This window comes from Oncorhynchus kisutch, unplaced genomic scaffold (genome assembly GCF_002021735.2).
Source record: "Oncorhynchus kisutch isolate 150728-3 unplaced genomic scaffold, Okis_V2 scaffold1014, whole genome shotgun sequence".
Taxonomy (NCBI): Eukaryota; Metazoa; Chordata; class Actinopteri; order Salmoniformes; family Salmonidae; genus Oncorhynchus; species Oncorhynchus kisutch.
The window spans coordinates 67,654-82,517 of record NW_022262959.1 but is presented as its reverse complement, the minus strand read 5'-3'; the positions used below and the strand labels follow the sequence as shown (position 1 = coordinate 82,517).

At 39.7% G+C, this 14,864-nt stretch overlaps 1 long non-coding RNA gene across 1 annotated transcript; it reads right to left on the bottom strand.

Annotated features, from left to right (window-relative positions):
• Window positions 1-2,787: 2,787 nt before the first annotated feature.
• On the bottom strand, window positions 2,788-7,242 carry LOC116364161 (uncharacterized). The gene is made up of 3 exons (XR_004207929.1): window positions 6,987-7,242; window positions 4,072-4,139; window positions 2,788-2,838 (listed from the first exon to the last, which is right to left on the bottom strand). It is a non-coding gene; the product is annotated as an uncharacterized LOC116364161 (long non-coding RNA).
• Between the last annotated feature and the right edge of the window lie 7,622 nt (window positions 7,243-14,864).

Below are 14,864 nucleotides of genomic sequence, written 5' to 3'. Positions count from 1 at the left end.
TAGGTGAGACAACAATGGATATATAGATATCTAGGTGAGACAACAATGGATATATAGATATCTAGGTGAGACAACAATGGATATATAGATATCTAGGTGAGACAACAATGGATATATAGATATCTAGGTGAGACAACAATGGATATATAGATATCTAGGTGAGACAACAATGGATATATAGATATCTAGGTGAGACAACAATGGATATATAGATATCTAGGTGAGACAACAATGGATATATAGATATCTAGGTGAGACAACAATGGATATATAGATATCTAGGTGAGACAACAATGGATATATAGATATCTAGGTGAGACAACAATGGATATATAGATATCTAGGTGAGACAACAATGGATATATAGATATCTAGGTGAGACAACAATGGATATATAGATATCTAGGTGAGACAACAATGGATATATAGATATCTAGGTGAGACAACAATGGATATATAGATATCTAGGTGAGACAACAATGGATATATAGATATCTAGGTGAGACAACAATGGATATATAGATATCTAGGTGAGACAACAATGGATATATAGATATCTAGGTGAGACAACAATGGATATATAGATATCTAGGTGAGACAACAATGGATATATAGATATCTAGGTGAGACAACAATGGATATATAGATATCTAGGTGAGACAACAATGGATATATAGATATCTAGGTGAGACAACAATGGATATATAGATATCTAGGTGAGACAACAATGGATATATAGATATCTAGGTGAGACAACAATGGATATATAGATATCTAGGTGAGACAACAATGGATATATAGATATCTAGGTGAGACAACAATGGATATATAGATATCTAGGTGAGACAACAATGGATATATAGATATCTAGGTGAGACAACAATGGATATATAGATATCTAGGTGAGACAACAATGGATATATAGATATCTAGGTGAGACAACAATGGATATATAGATATCTAGGTGAGACAACAATGGATATATAGATATCTAGGTGAGACAACATGGATATATAGATATCTAGGTGACAACAATGGATATATAGATATCTAGGTGAGACAACAATGGATATATAGATATCTAGGTGAGACAACAATGGATATATAGATATCTAGGTGAGACAACAATGGATATATAGATATCTAGGTGAGACAACAATGGATATATAGATATCTAGGTGAGACAACAATGGATATATAGATATCTAGGTGAGACAACAATGGATATATAGATATCTAGGTGAGACAACAATGGATATATAGATATCTAGGTGAGACAACAATGGATATATAGATATCTAGGTGAGACAACAATGGATATATAGATATCTAGGTGAGACAACAATGGATATATAGATATCTAGGTGAGACAACAATGGATATATAGATATCTAGGTGAGACAACAATGGATATATAGATATCTAGGTGAGACAACAATGGATATATAGATATCTAGGTGAGACAACAATGGATATATAGATATCTAGGTGAGACAACAATGGATATATAGATATCTAGGTGAGACAACAATGGATATATAGATATCTAGGTGAGACAACAATGGATATATAGATATCTAGGTGAGACAACAATGGATATATAGATATCTAGGTGAGACAACAATGGATATATAGATATCTAGGTGAGACAACAATGGATATATAGATATCTAGGTGAGACAACAATGGATATATAGATATCTAGGTGAGACAACAATGGATATATAGATATCTAGGTGAGACAACAATGGATATATAGATATCTAGGTGAGACAACAATGGATATATAGATATCTAGGTGAGACAACAATGGATATATAGATATCTAGGTGAGACAACAATGGATATATAGATATCTAGGTGAGACAACAATGGATATATAGATATCTAGGTGAGACAACAATGGATATATAGATATCTAGGTGAGACAACAATGGATATATAGATATCTAGGTGAGACAACAATGGATATATAGATATCTAGGTGAGACAACAATGGATATATAGATATCTAGGTGAGACAACAATGGATATATAGATATCTAGGTGAGACAACAATGGATATATAGATATCTAGGTGAGACAATAATGGATATATAGATATCTAGGTGAGACAACCACATATCAGTCAAATATACAGGATACCAACATTCCATTCCAGCTAAACAATGGATATATAGATATCTAGGTGAGACAACAATGGATATATAGATATCTAGGTGAGACAACAATGGATATATAGATATCTAGGTGAGACAACAATGGATATATAGATATCTAGGTGAGACAACAATGGATATATAGATATCTAGGTGAGACAACAATGGATATATAGATATCTAGGTGAGACAATAATGGATATATAGATATCTAGGTGAGACAACCACATATCAGTCAAATATACAGGATACCAACATTCCATTCCAGCTAAACAATGGATATATAGCATTTTGCAATAAATAAATAAAAAATATATATACCCATCTAAAATCTATTAGTTAAAAATCTGAGAACAGTAATATTGAAGGTAACCATAAGCAACCATTTCTGATTAAAAAACAAATGGAAATAAAAACATATTAATGATATCAAAAATTGTCATCTCACCTCTTAGCTTTGGTGTCATGTTCCCCAGAGAAACTAATTTTAGAGGCAGGGACCCAATCCTCTCTCTCCCCAGAGAGACTCCTTTTAGATTCAGGGACCCCCTCCTTTCTCTCCCCAGAGAGACTCATTTTAGAGGCAGGTTCAGTCTCTCCCTCCCCAGAGAGACTCATTTTAGAGGCAGGGCCCCCCTCATCTCTCTCCCCAGAGAGACTCATTTATGAGAACTGACCCCTAAACAGAGATCCAAAATGTTGGTTGTGGTTAACACAGTAATTATTTAATGTCAATTGTTATCATTTATTAATTATCTCTTGTAAAACATTTACTAACAGACATAGAAACAATCAGATGATTTAATGCAATCACATGAACATGACATTAATATGTAGTTATTTTCAAAATGTATCTGAGAATGTAGACAGAAGGGCTAAAACGGACATGATTGATCTGAGGAGGAAATCATTGATCCATTCAGAAAGGTTATTTGCAACAAGTAAGAGATTTTATATTATGTAAAGTAGACTAGGTTATAATGTATAGTAGTGGGTTGTTAGTGATATGTAGATGTTATATTATGTAAAGTAGACTAGGTTATGATGTCTAGTAGTGGGTTGTTAGTGATATGTTATATTATGTAAAGTAGACTAGGTTATAATGTATAGTAGTGGGTTGTTAGTGATATATAGATGTTATATTATGTAAAGTAGACTAGGTTATAATGTATAGTAGTGGGTTGTTAGTGATATGTTATATTATGTAAAGTAGACTAGGTTATAATGTATAGTAGTGGGTTGTTAGTGATATGTAGATGTTATATTATGTAAAGTAGACTAGGTTATAATGTATAGTAGTGGGTTGTTAGTGATATGTAGATGGTATATTATGTAAAGTAGACTAGATTATAATATATAATAGCAGTTTGTTAGTGATATGTAGATCAAGGTCTATACCTCGGCTATAGCCTACATATCATAGATGACCAGTCTAAACCTGTTCAGATCAGTTCACATAATGTTATAGTCCTTCCAGTAGCAGGACAGAGAATGTACTGTATATAACCTACATATCATAGATGACCAGTCTAAACCTGTTCAGGTCAGTTCACATAATGTTATAGTCCTACCAGTAGCAGGACAGAGAATGTACTGTATATAACCTACATATCATAGATGACCAGCCTAAACCTGTTCAGATCAGTTCACAGAGAACATCAGGTTTGTCAGCATGATAAGTGATCATAACTCAAACCTACTCTGACTATTGAATGTCTGACATCGACTAACCTTATAATAGTTTGTAGAAAGCCAAGACCAACGAGGGTTTGCCCATCTTTCCTACGTCTCAACACATTTATCTGACTTCTAATGTACTGAGAAATATGTGCCACAGTTTCAACAGCCATTTTATAACTGCGTAGGCTACAAACATACTTTTAATTTCATATGAGGAAATCACATAACTTACAGTCACTGGTGCAGACGCCTGTTTTCTTACAGATGAAGTAGCTTTCATAGGCAACTCATTCAACCAGCCTAAACAACAGTAAATACAAGATGTCAAATGGTCAAAGGAGAACACATGGAAGACAGGTGTTTTAGTCATATACATTAGAGAGAGGTATATATATCCTGATAGAGTCATACACATGAAAGACAGGTGTTTTGCTACAGATGTAGGATCTTAATTTGAGACAGTTTACTGAAGCAGAAACATTATGTGGATTATAATTAACATTTTAAAGCGGAAAGTGGAAATGACAAACTTCAGAAGCCTTTTAAAACATCAAATACACTGCAAGTTTTAGTTTTCCTGCAACAGGGTGATCAAATTCAGATCCTACATCTGTACAGAGATGATGTCTTTATCTGAAAAAGGAAGTTTGAGTTATTAGCAATGAAGTTGCAACTGTCAGCTGCTGTAAACCTCTGTGATTGGATGTTATAGACCCCAATCTGAACAGTTTCTTCCCCGTGGTTATAGCCTTTAGCTCTATGCTCACTCTACCTAGTTCAATATATTGTTGTACGTAAACTTTGTGCAAACTGCACCGCCTGTATTCTGTCTCTTAATGTTTTCTATCACTAGCAGCACCATGTCACCATGTTAAATAATGTGTACAGATGTAGGATCTTTCCAACTCTGAGGACATGTCATTGTGATGTCATTTATTACATTTCAACCTGTTGATAAAGGCAACTAGAAGGCTGAACCCAGAAGACAACTCTAAATCAACACTTACTGATATTATCCTAAAATCCTTTCACTCGTATTATTGTGTCTCTTTCTTCAACAAATGTCAGGGCAGCCTGTGCTGTTAATTTAGTTGAAAACAGCAGGCAGGGAGGTCAACACCCTACGGGCAGCCTGTGCTGTTAATATAGTTGAAAACAGCGGGCAGGGAGGTCAACACCCTACGTATTGCACCAATAGGGTTAACCCACATGGTGGGAATTGTTACCTGGCTCACACAAAAGCTTGTCTCAGACACCACTTCTGACACCAATGTAGCAAACAGCAGGGCAGGGAAGTGAACACAGGTTGCATGTGTTAAAGGTGAACAACCTACGCATCGCACCATTGGCATCAATTGGGTAACTTGGTTGGAATTGAGACGTGGCTCATATAGTGAGGATCACTACAGTATAGAGGAACTATGGTACAATTACATGATCATATGAAGTGTTAAATGTAGAACTATAATATATGAATATGGATATATTGAATTTGACTTGACCACGTCCAGTCAGCTCCATGTTGTATGATTAAACTGACACCAACCTGTCTCAGTAGAAGTAGACTGTTAGGAGTGTTTTACTTCACTATACTAACATTACACCAGACATTTAATTTATCTACAACCTGGGATGTATTCATTAGTTTACCCCTCAGGCTACGTTCAGGTTTCAGCATCAGGCAGGTATCAACATGCCGAGTCGTAGGCAACAACCTGGGCTGTGTTCATTAGTTTACCCCTCAGGCTACGTTCAGGTTTCAGCATCAGGCAGGTATCAACATGCCGAGTCGTAGGCAACAACCTGGGCTGTGTTCATTAGTTTACCCCTCAGGCTACGTTCAGGTTTCAGCATCAGGCAGGTATCAACATGCCGAGTCGTAGGCAACAACCTGGGCTGTGTTCATTAGTTTACTCCACAGCCAACAGTATTAAAATGTTGCATAAAACATAGACAGTTCTCTAAATGCTGTACAATGTGACCTAAACGGTTTCTGTTGTTTTGTTACAGTGGGCACTAATGAATACACACAACCTGTTTTGAGGAAGTGTAAGTTGTTGTTAGTCTTACAGTAGGAGATCACCCTGGTCTATAGACCTATGATACAGTAGGAGATCACCCTGGTCTATAGACCTATGATACAGTAGGAGATCACCCTGGTCTATAGACCTATGATACAGTAGGAGATCACCCTGGTCTATAGACCTATGATACAGTAGGAGATCACCCTGGTCTATAGACCTATGATACAGTAGGAGATCACCCTGGTCTATAGACCTATGATACAGTAGGAGATCACCCTGGTCTATAGACCTATGATACAGTAGGAGATCACCCTGGTCTATAGACCTATGATACAGTAGGAGATCACCCTGGTCTATAGACCTATGATACAGTAGGAGATCACCCTGGTCTATAGACCTATGATACAGTAGGAGATCACCCTGGTCTATAGACCTATGATACAGTAGGAGATCACCCTGGTCTATAGACCTATGATACAGTAGGAGATCACCCTGGTCCATAGACCTATGATACAGTAGGAGATCACCCTGGTCTATAGACCTATGATACAGTAGGAGATCACCCTGGTCTATAGACCTATGATACAGTAGGAGATCACCCTGGTCTATAGACCTATGATACAGTAGGAGATCACCCTGGTCTATAGACCTATGATACAGTACACTCTTAGACTAAAGGGTTCCAAACAGGTCCTCTGGCTGTCCCCATAGGAGAACACTTTTGGGTTCCAGGTAGAATTCTCCTGGCTTCTATGCAGAACCCTCTGTGGAAAGGGTTCTTCATGGAACCCTAAAGGGTTCTACCTAGTACCAAAAAGGGTTCTACAAAGGGTTCTCCTATGGGGACAGCCAAATAACCCTTTTAGATTCTAGATAGTGTAGGAGTGATCGCCCTGGGGCACACAGATGGGCACAGAACAAATTCACCCCACGCATCTCATTTATATTGAAAACATTTTAATGAGAGTAGGACTATTATAACACTGTCCACCAGAAATATCATCAATTATATGAATACACATAACAATATCATCAACTACATGACACATAACAATATCATCAACTATATGACACATAACAATATCATCTACTATATGAAAACACATAACAATCGTCGTCTTACCTTTTATCTCTCAATAGAAACACAGTCTGGATGATCATCAGGTCGTCAAAAGTGAGTTTCATTTGCTCTGCTCATTTACATATCAGGTTATGCCTGTTCTCTCTCCCACCCCCTCTCTCTTTATAGCTCTTACAATGTGTCTTGGTATACATTCTACAACTGTCTGGAACTCTATTCTCTTCTGTCTCTCTCCATCACTTTCTCTGTGTCGTCTGTTGCTGTCTCTGTGTCTTGTCTGGTGTCTCTCTCCATCAAATCCTATTCCTCTGTTGCTGTCTCTGTGTCTTGTCTGGTGTCTCTCTCCATCAAATCCTATTCCTCTGTTGCTGTCTCTGTGTCTTGTCTGATGTCTCTCTCCGTCATATCACATTCTGTTGCTGTCTCTGTGTCCTGTCTGGTGTCTCTCTCCATCATGTCCTATTCTGTTGCTGTCTCCGTGTCTTGTCTGTCTCTCTCCATCATATCCTATTCTGTTGCTGTCTCTGTGTCTTGTCTGTGTCTCTCTCCATCATGTCCTATTCTGTTGCTGTCTCCGTGTCTTGTCTGTCTCTCTCCATCATATCCTATTCTGTTGCTGTGTCTGTGTCTTGTCTGTGTCTCTCTCCATCACCAGAAAATGTTGAGGGTTAGGCCTGCTACAATACAACATTCACAACATGACAACACAACTACATAACACCATTAAATACAGTTGAGGGTTACTACAATACAACATGACAACACAACTACATAACACCATTAAATACAGTTGAGGGTTACTACAATACAACATGACAACACAACTACATAACACCATTAAATACAGTTGGAATGTAGTTAGAACTCAAAGTGTTTCCGTCAAACAGAAAAACAACAATAAATCTGGATCAACACATTTAGATTTCTAGATGCTGCACTTTGCTGTTTCATTACCCAGACAGCTGTTTAAGGTCAGACCAAGGCAGAGTGTAGTATCAGTACTTAGGGGTCATAGGTCATACCAAGGCAGAGTGCAGTATCAGTACTTAGGGGTCATAGGTCAGACCAAGGCAGAGTGCAGTATCAGTACTTAGGGGTCATAGGTCATACCAAGGCAGAGTGCAGTATCAGTACTTAGGGGTCATAGGTCAGAGCAGTGGTCATGGCTATAACACCATTAAATTAATGCATGGAAAAACAAACAAACTTTAAAGCCATTTTTCTCAGATTCACTGTTTGTCTTTGTAGGACAGTAGTTCAGGTGGCTGTTTGTGTAGATGCTGTTTGTCTCTGTAGGACAGTACTTCAGGTGGCTGTTTGTCTTTGTAGGACAATAGTTCAGGTGGCTGTTTGTGTAGATGCTGTTTGTCTTTGTAGGACAGTAGTTCAGGTGGCTGTTTGTCTCTGTAGGACAGTAGTTCAGGTGGCTGTTTGTGTAGATGCTGTTTGTCTCTGTAGGACAGTAGTTCAGGTGGCTGTTTGTGTAGATGCTGTTTGTCTCTGTAGGACAGTAGTTCAGGTGGCTGTTTGTCTCTGTAGGACAGTAGTTCAGGTGGCTGTTTGTCTTCGTAGGACAGTAGTTCAGGTGGCTGTTTGTCTTTGTAGGACAGTAGTTCAGGTGGCTGTTTGTGTAGATGCTGTTTGTCTTTGTAGGACAGTAGTTCAGGTGGCTGTTTGTCTTCGTAGGACAGTAGTTCAGGTGGCTGCCCTTGCACTTAGTCTGCCTCCTGCCCCCCCATCGTCATGGTTACACCTTCCTGAAAACATTGACTCCATACTTTGCTGAAACCTGTTCTGCCAGTTCATGTCCTTAAAGACTAGAATGTTCCAATGTGGTTAGCCAAAGAGATGACAAGATAGTTCACACATGCATCTTTCAGGATAACTGTCAAACAGACATGTCACATTTCTGGTTGGTCCATAACTAGTTTCCTGCTTGTAGCAGGCCGTGTTAACAGGAATCCTCTTCTCTCACTAGAAGTCATGTGATTTCATGAGGATGTTGTTCTGCAGTGAGAGTGTAATGCAAGTCAAGGTGTCCTGGGATGAATGTCAACTAGATTTATAAACAGCATTGTTAAATTAACTGTTGTAATAAAACAACATCAATGCTGTCATTTTCTTTACGTTGGTTCGCTTTTAAAGTGTTTGATTGTCACAGACATCAGATTGGTTCAGTGAAATGTGTTGTTGTACAGGGTCAGCCATAGTAGTATGATAGGTGTTGTTTTACAGGGTCAGTCATAGTAGTATGATAGGTGTTGTTGTACAGGGTCATAGTAGTATGATAGGTGATGTTGTACAGGGTCATAGTAGTATGATAGGTGTTGTTTTACAGGGTCATAGTAGTATGATAGATGTTGTTTTACAGGGTCAGTCATAGTAGTATGATAGGTGTTGTTGTACAGGGTCAGTCATAGTAGTATGATAGGTGTTGTTTTACAGGGTCAGTCATAGTAGTATGATAGGTGTTGTTTTACAGGGTCAGTCATAGTAGTATGATAGGTGTTGTTGTACAGGGTCAGTCATAGTAGTATGATAGGTGTTGTTTTACAGGGTCAGTCATAGTAGTATGATAGGTGTTGTTTTACAGGGTCAGTCATAGTAGTATGATAGGTGATGTTGTACAGGGTCAGTCATAGTAGTATGATAGGTGTTGTTGAACAGGGTCAGTCATAGTAGTATGATAGGTGTTGTTGTACAGGGTCAGTCCTAGTAGTATGATAGGTGTTGTTTTACAGGGTCAGTTATAGTAGTATGATAGGTGTTGTTTTACAGGGTCAGTCATAGTAGTATGATAGGTGTTGTTTTACAGGGTCAGACATAGTAGTATGATAGGTGTTGTTTTACAGGGTCAGTCATAGTAGTATGATAGGTGTTGTTTTACAGGGTCGTAGTAGTATGATAGGTGTTGTTTTACAGGGTCGTAGTAGTATGGTGACCATGGAGCAAATTAGATGTAAGTTGTCTTGCTTAAGGGCACATCGACATATTTTCACCTTGACTGGTCAGGTTTTCAAACCAGCGATACCAGTTACTGACCCACCACTCTAACCACTAGTCTACCTGACCATACCAGTTACTGACCCAACACTCTAACCACTAGTCTACCTGACCATACCAGTTACTGACCCAACACTCTAACCACTAGTCTACCTGACCATACCAGTTACTGACCCACCACTCTAACCACTAGTCTAGTCTAGGTAGTTTTTATCAGACCATGTGGACACCTCCTAGTGGTGGGGTTGTTAGGAGTGTTTATCAGACCATGTGGACACCTCCTAGTGGTCTGGTTGTTAGGAGTGTTTATCAGACCATGTGGACACCTCCTAGTGGTCTGGTTGTTAGGAGTGTTAATCAGACCATGTGGACACCTCCTAGTGGTCTGGTTGTTAGGAGTGTTAATCAGACCTAGTGGACACGTGGTCTGGTTGTTAGGAGTGTTAATCAGACCATGTGGACACCTCCTAGTGGTGGGGTTGTTAGGAGTGTTAATCAGACCATGTGGACACCTCATAGTGGTCTGCTTGTTAGGAGTGTTTATCAGACCATGTGGACACCTCCTAGTGGTCTGGTTGTTAGGAGTGTTTATCAGACCATGTGGACACCTCCTAGTGGTGGGGTTGTTAGGAGTGTTAATCAGACCATGTGGACACCTCATAGTGGTCTGCTTGTTAGGAGTGTTTATCAGACCATGTGGACACCTCCTAGTGGTGGGGTTGTTAGGAGTGTTAATCAGACCATGTGGACACCTCCTAGTGGTGGGGTTGTTAGGAGTGTTTATCAGACCATGTGGACACCTCCTAGTGGTGGGGTTGTTAGGAGTGTTTATCAGACCATGTGGACACCTCCTAGTGGTCTGGTTGTTAGGAGTGTTTATCAGACCATGTGGACACCTCCTAGTGGTGGGGTTGTTAGGAGTGTTTATCAGACCACGAGGACACCTCCTAGTGGTGGGGTTGTTAGGAGTGTTTACCAGACCATGTGGACACCTCCTAGTGGTGGGGTTGTTAACTCTTAGAACTACCCCTCTCGGATCCGGGAGAATTGTCATCAACTTACACTAATTAGCATAACGCAACGGACAACAAATCTTACTAGAAAATATTCATTCAAGGCAAGACAAGCATTTGTGTAAGTTTATCGATAGCCTAGCATAGCATTATGCAAAGCTCATGTTGGTCACGAAAATCAGAAAAGCAATCAAATTAACAAGAAGGTATTTAAATGGTAATAACCAGACTTTTTTCCAACAGATATTATTGGCAAATGTATTCCAGTAAGTTGTGACATAAGGAATGGATACAATCTCCCTTTGAAATGAAGCAGGTATAGATCTGTTGTTTTGAGGGAGCAGGGAGAGAAACAGTTTCCCTATTGGAGAGTCAACTGGATTAATGAAGCAGGTATAGATCTGTTGTTCTGAGGGAGCAGGGAGAGAAACAGTTTCCCCATTGGAGAGTCAACTGGATTAATCGAAGGCAGGTCAACAAGGTGAGGTCTGGCTGCACCTCTAAATAACATGAGTTCCAGATGGAATAGCATCAGAGACTATGGAGAACTCTCTAGGTGTTACAGGGATATTGTAACAAGATACAAATTCCTCATAATTGAGTAACAATCCTTCTGCATTAAAAAGTTGACTTACCAGCAGGATATGGTTATTAAACCAGTTCTTCAAAAATAAAGACTTGTTTCTATACAAAATATCCTTATTGTTCCAAATGAAATACCTTTTTAAATATATTAACGAGCACGCTAAGAATACTGTTGTAGGAATCTTATCGGTGTTGTAGTTACAAAGTAACACAAAATGGAGAACTCTCTAGGAGGGCAGGTCAACAAGGTGAGGTCTGGTTACACCTCTAAATAACATGAGTTCCAGATGGAATAGCATCAGAGACTATGGAGAACTCTCTAGGAGGGTAGGTCAACAAGGTGAGGTCTGGTTACACCTCTAAATAACATGAGTTCCAGATGGAATAGCATCAGAGACTATGGAGAACTCTCTAGGAGGGCAGGTCAACAAGGTGAGGTCTGGCTACACCTCTAAATAACATGAGAGTTCCAGATGGAACAGCATCAGAGACTATGGAGAACTCTCTAGGAGGGCAGGTCAACAAGGTGAGGTCTGGTTACACCTCTAAATAACATGAGTTCCAGATGGAATAGCATCAGAGACTATGGAGAACTCTCTAGGAGGGCAGGTCAACAAGGTGAGGTCTGGTTACACCTCTAAATAACATGAGTTCCAGATGGAATAGCATCAGAGACTATGGAGAACTCTCTAGGAGGGCAGGTCAACAAGGTGAGGTCTGGTTACACCTCTAAATAACATGAGTTCCAGATGGAATAGCATCAGAGACTATGGAGAACTCTCTAGGAGGGCAGGTCAACAAGGTGAGGTCTGGTTACACCTCTAAATAACATGAGAGTTCCAGATGGAATAGCATCAGAGACTATGGAGAACTCTCTAGGAGGGCAGGTCAACAAGGTGAGGTCTGGTTACACCTCTAAATAACATGAGTTCCAGATGGAATAGTATCAGAGACTATGGAGAACTCTCTAGGAGGGCAGGTCAACAAGGTGAGGTCTGGCTGCACCTCTAAATAACATGAGTTCCAGATGGAATAGTATCAGAGACTATGGAGAACTCTCTAGGAGGGCAGGTCAACAAGGTGAGGTCTGGTTACACCTCTAAATAACATGAGTTCCAGATGGAATAGCATCAGAGACTATGGAGAACTCTCTAGGAGGGCAGGTCAACAACCCAATTTATCAACCAGGTCATTTTAGTTTCTCTTAGAATCACAACCTCAGTGGAACAACAGTTTGTCATTTCCCACAGGTACAGTTCTCCTGAACAAACAAGTGCAGGACAGAGGAATAGCAATTCTTACCTTGTTCTAAATTCAATCACCTTCTTCATCCTCATCATTCAGTTCATTGAAATACAGTTTTGAAGTTGTGCACAATTATCAGTTTCTGTTTGGTTTATGCAGCCCATTCATTCACTGTCAGCTACATCAGCCCATTCATTCACTGTCAGCTACATCAGCCCATTCATTCACTGTCAGCTACATCAGCCCATTCATTCACTGTCAGCTACATCAGCCCATTCATTCACTGTCAGCTACATCAGCCCATTCATTCACTGTCAGCTACATCAGCCCATTCATTCACTGTCAGCTACATCAGCCCATTCATTCACTGTCAGCTACATCAGCCCATTCATTCACTGTCAGCTACATCAGCCCATTCATTCACTGTCAGCTACATCAGTCCATTCATTCACTGTCAGCTACATCAGCCCATTCATTCACTGTCAGCTACATCAGCCCATTCATTCACTGTCAGCTACATCAGCCCATTCATTCACTGTCAGCTACATCAGCCCATTCATTCACTGTCAGCTACATCAGCCCATTCATTCACTGTCAGCTACATCAGCCCATTCATTCACTGTCAGCTACATCAGCCCATTCATTCACTGTCAGCTACATCAGTCCATTCATTCACTGTCAGCTACATCAGCCCATTCATTCACTGTCAGCTACATCAGCCCATTCATTCACTGTCAGCTACATCAGCCCATTCATTCACTGTCAGCTACATCAGCCCATTCATTCACTGTCAGCTACATCAGCCCATTCATTCACTGTCAGCTACATCAGCCCATTCATTCACTGTCAGCTACATCAGCCCATTCATTCACTGTCAGCTACATCAGTCCATTCATTCACTGTCAGCTACATCAGCCCATTCATTCACTGTCAGCTACATCAGCCCATTCATTCACTGTCAGCTACATCAGCCCATTCATTCACTGTCAGCTACATCAGCCCATTCATTCACTGTCAGCTACATTAGACAAATTAGCGCCTTGGAACCCAAGAGCATAGTCAGTGATCTGTAAGTAGATCTGGAAGTAGATCTGTAAGTAGATCTGTAAGTAGATCTGGAAGTAGATCTGGAAGTAGATCTGTACGTAGATCTGGAAGTAGATCTGTAGGTAGATCTGGAAGTAGATCTGGAAGTAGATCTGGAAGTAGACCTGGAAGTAGATCTGGAAGTAGATCTGGAAGTAGATCTGGAAGTAGATCTGGAAATAACTTCATCTTTAGAAAGCAACACTCAACCTTTCCAGGATAAATCCCTCTGTAACCATTGGTTCAACTTCTTTTCATTTATTTTCTTCAATAATAAGTACACACATTGAATGAGCATATTTTCTGTTGATCCTTAGACATGGTAATCCCAAGGTATGTTACATTTTCCTTAAGTGGAATATTGCAGATAGAGGGATTCACACAGTCTGTAACATATGTCTATCACACAGTCTGTAACACATGTCTATCACACAGTCTGTAACATATGTCTATCACACAGTCTGTAACATATGTCTATCACACAGTCTGTAACATATGTCTATCACACAGTCTGTAACATATGTCTATCACACAGTCTGCAACATATGTCTATCACACAGTCTGTAACATATGTCTATCACACAGTCTGTAACATATGTCTATCACACAGTCTGTAACATATGTCTGTTCCTCATGAAGACAGATTGGGTCTCCTCTGTAATTACGTCCAATATCGCTTTCATTCTTTTTGCAAATATAGAAGCTAATATCTGTAGGCGTTGAGCAGACAGACTGGACGCCAATTATCGAGAAGAAGCAAGTCTTTCTTAGGCTTATGGATGAATGTAATCAGAGCTTGAGTCAACCTGGGAGGGAGAGCATTATTTACAATGTAATCAGACCTGGAGTCAGACTGGGAGGGAGAGCATTATTTACAATGTAATCAGACCTGGAGTCAAACTGGGAGGGAGAGCATTATTTACAATGTAATCAGACCTGGAGTCAGACTGGGAGGGAGAGCATTATTTACAATGTAATCAGACCTGGA